We start from the raw sequence: 7,277 nt of genomic DNA, 5'->3' as shown, positions 1-7,277 counted from the left end.
CTGGAATCAGAGAGGGTGTGGGGAAGGCTGTCGTTGTGTACCATCCGGGCTGCCCCAGGCCCTGGAGAGCTCCCGGGGGGTGGGGGTGGGGTGGGGGGGTGTCTGCTCAGGGCTGGACAGTCAGCATTTCCTTTTCTGTTGTTGGAATGAAAAATACAAAATGACATCTCAGAGTTCCTCTTGTGGCTCCGTGGGTTAAGAACCCGACTAGTATCCATGAAGATGTGGGTTTGATCCCTGGCCTCATTCAGTGGGTTAGGGGTCCGGTGTTGCTGCAAGTTGCGGTGTAGACTGCAGATGCAGCTTATATCCAGCATTGCTGTGGCTGTGGTGTAGGCTGGCAGCTGCAGCTCTGATTCGACCCCTAGCCTGGGAACCTCCCTATGCTGGATGTGCAGCCCTAAAAAGTAAAAAACGAAAACAAAAACATTGCATCTCACGGGCTGGCTTTCACTCTCCGGGAATGCCTTCCAGTCTCATCTTTTTCAATAGTCCCCACCCCACAGGCTCGGGAATGGTACAGGTGGCCTCCCAGTGCTCGCCTGGGGACCGGGGGTGTGGGGGTGAGGGGGGGGGAGAGAAGAGATGCGAGCCGTCGTTGGGGGTTGCTGCGTTCTACCTCTGCTCAGCATGGATGGCCATCACTGTGGGGGCTGTGCATCCACGAGGCCATTCAAAACCCTCCTTATTTCCAAATTCAATTAAAGAGCCGTTAATACGTCCCAGGTTTGTTGTAATGAGCCCATAACTGAAACTGACATCATTATCAATTCAAACAAAACACAAACGCTTCATCTTCTGCTTCCTCAGGGAAAGCCCTAGCTTCCTGAGCCCGGCCCCTTGCTGGCCTGCGAGCCGCCCCGCCAGAGTTTCTCTCTTGCAAATACAAAGGATCCTTGGGAGGGCCCTGCCTTCCTGCTCCACCCTACTCCCTTCAGTCCAATGAGACTTGGATAATCATGGTTCTGGAATGTTCTTTCTATGGCCCGTGTCCTGTTTCAAATTCCTTTTAGGGGAGGAGCAACTGCACAAAGACTGGTGAATGGGAATCTTCTGTGTCCTTGTGTGGTCCCAAACTGATGTTCTGTGGCCTCTGATGTTCTGTGGCCCTGGATATCAGCTTCTCAGGATGCCGGTTTTTGTTTGTTTGTTTGTTTTGCTTTTTAGGGCTACACCCGAGGCATATGGAGCTTCCCAGGCTAGGGGTTGAATCGGAGCTACAGCCTCCAGCCTATACCACAGCCACAGCAACATGGGGTCCAAGCCGCGTCTGTGACCTACACCACAGCTTACGGCAACGCGGGATCCTTAACCCACTGAGCAAGGCCAGGGATTGAACCTGCGTCCTCATGAATCCTAGTCCAGTTCGTTAACCGCTGAGCCATGAAGGGAACTTTTTTTTTTTTTTTTTTTTTTTAAGGGCTGCACCTGCGGCATATGGAAGTTGCCAGTCTAAGAGGTGAATTGGAGCTGCAGGAGCTGGCCTATGCCACAGCACAGCAATGACATGATGCAAACTTTCCGAGGTTCCATTATCCATTCTCTGGAGGCGGAAGAAATGGGTAAAGAGTCCCAACAGGTTAGCAGTGCAGAGAGAGGGGGAACATGTGGCAATGGTGGTGAGAGGGCACCAGGACAGAGGGCAGAGTGGGTGACCTGGGGGTCCTCAACCTTCAGCCAGGGCAGGATGTGTCCAGCTGGGCTCGCCCATCAGACCCTGGGTTCCGTGGATGCAGCACCAGAAGAGAGGCGGTGGGGTGTTGGCAGGGAGCAGCGTTGATAGTGTTGAACACAAGCTGAGAGGAGGGACCAGAGGGACACCTGAGGGGGGTGCACGGTGACCTTGCTTAGTTCTCTAACAACCCACAGACCTAGGTTGTGACAGCCATAGGTGGTGACAGCCTCAGTATTTTCAGCCTAGGCTGGTAGGTCACTGAGAGCCGTTGTATCATTTGCCCAACCTTGAAAGAAAAACGCTATTAAGTGGTTGAACTTGAACTCGAAGATCTGGGGCATCTGACAGGTGCAAGGATTTGCAGGGTCTTCCCCCAACAGATGCTTTGCAGAGCTGCAAACTCCTCCACAGGTGACCCCAGGCTCCCTCCTCACTCACAAGCCGCCCTTTCTCCTGGCCTCCTGGGTCCTCGATGGCTTAAACACGGACTGTGGTTTCCCTCTTATGTGGTTTCCCTTGGTGTCCTGAACGCCTTCTCTTCTGAAAGGGCCCCATGTTCCAGAGTCTTGCCGGAAGCTCTCACGGGCCCCAGAAATCCATCCCTTGATGTGGGGTGTGTGCCAGTTCTGATGGGGCTGTGAGTCTGAGCCCAGCCATGCCGAGAGCCAGCACTGCCGATGTGCCCCAGGGTTGATGCCGCAGTGTGTCTTGGCCTTGGCTGAGGGCCGCTACATCCTGCTCTGGGAGGAGCTGTACTGGCAGTGCACGGCTCCTTCTCAAGCCTGTCTTCCAAAGGATCTGGTGCCTGGAGGCCTGGCGCCAAGACCCCATCAGCAATGCCTGAGCTTGTAATGGAGTGAGTGCAAATGTCCTCATTCCCTCCATCGCCTGCCCAGCCCCAGGGTCTCAGCGACCCTGTGTAGGTCTGGGGACTTCTGTGGCCCTGACCATCCCCAGGTGGAAAGTGACCAGTGTGCTCTGCACAGAGCCTGTTGGCTTTGCGTGGGCCGGTTCCCAGCTGCCAGAGCTACGTTTCTCATGCTGTTCCACAGACTTCTCAAAAGGATGGACGACCCCAGATTTGCGATCTCTGACCAGTGCCCAGAGGAGAAAGAGGCCAAGGTTGTTCTTTAGCTCTTGACAGCTTCCCGTTAGCAGACACTGTCCCAGCCTCCAAAGACAGTGGACAAAACAGACAAGTTGCCTGCGTTCGTGGACGTAACAGACTTTGAGGGAGCCAATGATGAAGAAATAAGCAAATAGATGGGTTATCTTCAGAGAGTAGGAAGTGCTGTGGAGAAAATACCTCAGGCGAATATGGGGGTCTGCTCTATTTAGGCCTGGAGAGCTGAACACCCAAGAGAGGCAACGGGGGGAATGCAAAAGAACCTTCTTGATCTGGAAAAGTCAAGTGCAAAGGTCCTGGGGTGAGAGGAACTGGTGTGATGGAAGCTTAGGCAACATAGAGGCCCGTGGTTGGAGATAAGTCTGGGAGGCAGCCAGAACTGGGCAGTGTAGCTCTTGTCTCTGGAGCTAATGGTTGTGCAAAGGTCCTGGGGTGAGAGGAGCCAGTGTGTGGGTCTTATTCTCAGCCCAGCCCTGCTCAGAGGCCCAAGGAGTGTACATTCTGTGGTCCCTGCAACTCCGCTTGTGCTGCCCTCTTCCTGGGAAGGTGGAAATCTTACTCATCTGAGATGCTCCCCCCATCCCCCCAAGACCCATTTCTTTCTCCCCCATGACACCCCCTTGGACACGAACACCCTGTCTGCAGCATAGCTGTGGTTTTGCTGACTTGTTTCCAAGCCCTGGGCCAGGTCATGTTCATCTGTGTGCCCTGCAGTATCCGGAGCCTGGCACGCCAGCAGGTGCCTCCTTTATTTTATCAATTAATTTATTTATTTTTGTCTTTTTGTCCTTTGACAGCCGCACCCACAGCATATGGAGGTTCCCAGGCTAGGGGTCGAATCAGAGTTGTCGCTGCTGGCCTACGCCACAGCCACAGCAACGCCAGATCCAAGCCGCGTCTGCAACCTACACCACAGCTCACGGGAACGCGGGATCCTTAACCCACTGAGTGAGGCCAGGGATGGAACCTGCAACCTCATCATTCCTAATCGGATTTGTTTCCGCTGTGCCATGATGGGAACTCCTCAGGTGCCTCCTTTAGAAATCAGTCTCAGCCCTGGGAGACGAGGCCAGAGTGAGGCTCCCGAGTCCCCTCCTGGAGCACCCCTGGGTGAGGGACCCTGGGGAGCAGCCGGTTATTTTTAGCCTTAAGTGAGCTGCTGCAGAAGTAAGGGAGCGAAGGGAGAGGCTGTGGGCACAGCATCTTTGAGGATCAGTCAGTGGGGCTGCAGAAACCAGAACTGTCATTAGAACAGCCAAGGGTGTGTCTCTCTCAGCAGGGACAATATAAATCCATTAGTCCTTGAGCAGGGGCTGTTCATGGAAGCAGCTTCTGGTAGGTTAATGCTTTGTGGAGCCCTCTGAATGGCCCAAAGCTGAGCCACTGGTTTGAGGTGGGATTTCTCTAGGATGAGATTTCTGTAGGATGGGGCTTCTGTTTGGATGATGGCCGGCCTGGGCCATCTCTCCACTGTGGCACGTCCCGCAGAGGGGCCACAAGTTGTGTTTCCGTGACAGCCACTCCCATGTACCTGGTGCCCTTCATGAGACAAGGTCTGGCTGGGACTTTCCCTGTGTGACCCGCTCCTCGTCCCCAAGCCTGTGCAGTGGACAAGCTCAGCTCCAGCCCATCGAGAGGTGGCATGCGGATTTACCACGAGGCATTTATTCTGCCAGAGCCCTTAAGCACATGGACCGCTTTGACCACCTGGGTCTTAATGAGAACTGGGAGGTGCTAACTCAGTCCCTGTGAAATCTGAGAGTCTTACATCCTGGTACCCAACCTGCCTCTGCTTGGTTCCAGGGTCAGCCTTCTCCTCTGCGCACTCCCACCAGCTCAGTATCCTCTGGGCAGGATGCATGGACCCAGAGGGGATCCCTCCTCCCACCCCTAACCTGTTCTCTCTGTTATAGCTCTTTTCTCCCTTGAGAGACAAAGAGATCTGTGTTCTCCCTGAGTGGCCTCCTTCTCCCACTCCGAGTTTTGGTAGCAGGTGCATTGAAATCCAATGGCAGAGAACACATTATAGTTCTAACTATGGGCTCTTAACTCATATCGGACCAAGAGCGGACAGACTGCCCTCACTCGGGGTGGGCGTCCATCAGCCTGTGGCGAGGGGCAAGGAGGGGGCCCTTGGCTCAGCTTTGGGCGTGGGATGGACGCGCCCATCCTCTCCCTGCCCAGGCAGCCAACTCCTCGTGATGGCTGACTCTTAGGACCAGGGCCAAGCATCCTCCAGCTGGCTCTGACTCATTGCTAAAAACATGGTTCTGTGGCCATGTTTTTAGAGACTTTCTTCATCAGTGCCTGGCTTTTCTTAAGGAGGTGAGGCGTGACCTTGACCTTGAGGCAGGGTCCTTGTCATTAGAGCTGCAAGGCTCTGTTTGGGGCCGCCTACCTAAGCCACACAAAGTTGCAAAAAGTCCCAGGAATATTTACAGTCGGTCTTTAAACAGCAGTGGATGTGAATAAAAGAGCAATAGCTCACATCATTAGTCCATAAATATGCAGTTTAGTTTTATTTGTCAAATAAAATAACCCGATATTGAACTGCCTAGTTGAAAGACACAGACACACATACACACCTGTCTCCCTGCCCGGCCACCTTTCCCATCCTCCTGTCTGCAGCCTTCAGGAATGTTCTTTCTCCAGGCACACATTCTCCTCCTGCCATTTCTAGCTTTCCTGGGTCATTCAGGTGGGTTTCTCTCCCCTTCCTCTTGGGGAAGCCAGCCGAGGCCATCAGCTCTTGCTCCCTGGGGAAGGGCCAGCTGGAAACCCTCCCCTCTTTCCCTACTTAAGGGAGGCTTTCATTCTTTTTTTTTTTTTTTGTCTTTTTGCCATTTCTCAGACCGCTTCCCCACGGCTTATGGGAGTTCCCAGGCTAGGGGTTAAATCGGAGCTGTAGCTGCCTGCCTACTCCAGAGCCACAGCAACATGGGATCCGAGCCGCGTCTGCAACCTACACCACAGCTGACGGCAACGCTGCTGGATCCTTAACCCACCGAGCAAGGCCAGGGATCAAACCCGCAACCTCTTGGTTCCTAGTCGGATTCATTAACCACTGAGCCACGATGGGAACTCCCTCACTTTCATTCTTTAAGCAGCACAGAGCCTGTGCTGGGTTGGAAGATGGCTCTGTTGGTTGTAGGGGACAGTATGTGTTCCCCTGCGGGAGCAGGGCAGGAGAAGTCCCTGACTCGCAGTCCTGGAGCTCAGCCCATCCCTGCAGGTCCCGATGGGTGTATGTAACCTGGCCAGGGCCCTGGGACACAAGCAGGAAGGCAGGGACCTATTCTCCAGGAATCTGGGACTTCAGATTGTGTGTGGGTGGGTGAGGTGTGCCAGCCCATGTGCCCTGCTTCCATCTGGCTCTGGGTATGAAAGGCCAGAGGATGCAGGTGTGTACTGCACTGGGCATCACTGGTGGAGAGAGACCCTGGTCCAGAGTTACATGTCATGGTGGAGTGAAGAGAGTAGCCTGGATGGATGGCCCCGGAGCTCTGGATTAGTGGGCGTGGCTGGGTGACAGCCCTGCCTCTTTACCAGGCTGCGTGCACATCATGAGCCTCTGGAGAGGAGACTTGAACTTTATCTAACTTGGGTACCGCTCCCCCGGAGCAAAACATGCTGCGATCTAAACTTGAACAGTTGTTGGTAATTTTAAAAGCAGAAATATTAAAGACAGCTTATCCTGTCAATGTACAATATCGCTGAGACTCAGTATATTAAGTCTGAACTTTATCTGGGAATGTCAGTTCTGTTGCAAAAAGGACTTTGACTTTCAAATTAGTGTTCCCTTTGTAGGCTCAAGGGCTGAGCGCCATCAGGGAGCTCCATCAGGGGGGAGGGATAGCAAAGGGGGACCCAGCGGCTGTCACGCTCACCCCTCCCTCTCCCAGTCCAAGGGGCTGCCGGGTCACGTGCTGGAGGTGCTGATTTTTCGCGTGCTCTCATTACAGGTACTGCGTTTGCTTCTCCTTGTATTCTTATGGCAACTATGGTAAAAGAGTCCTGCCTGGGTTTTAGGCTGATGTTCACTCTCTCATTTAAAAAACCTGTAGTTTTCAACAGTGTGGAGGTTCCTCAGAAAACTAAATATAAGACTACCCTATGATCCAGCCATCCCACTCCTGGGCATATATTAGGGAAAAAACTACTATTCAAAAAGATACTTGCACCCCAACGTCCATTGCACAGCACTATTTAAAATAGCCACGACATGGAAACAACCTAAATGCCCATCTGTAGATAAATGGATTAAGAAGATGTGGTACATAACACAATGGAATCCTACTCAGCCATAAAAAGAATGAAATAATGCCATTTGCAGCAACATGGATACAGCTAGAGATTCTCATATGAAGTGGACTTAAGTCAGAAAGAGAAGGACAGATACCATATGATATCACTTATATGTGGAACCTAAACTATGGCACAAATGAACCTATCAACACAACAGAAACAGACTCACAG

Source organism: Phacochoerus africanus, chromosome 8 (assembly GCF_016906955.1).
Source record: "Phacochoerus africanus isolate WHEZ1 chromosome 8, ROS_Pafr_v1, whole genome shotgun sequence".
NCBI classification, from domain to species: domain Eukaryota; kingdom Metazoa; phylum Chordata; class Mammalia; order Artiodactyla; family Suidae; genus Phacochoerus; species Phacochoerus africanus.
This window is presented reverse-complemented; position numbering follows the sequence as displayed.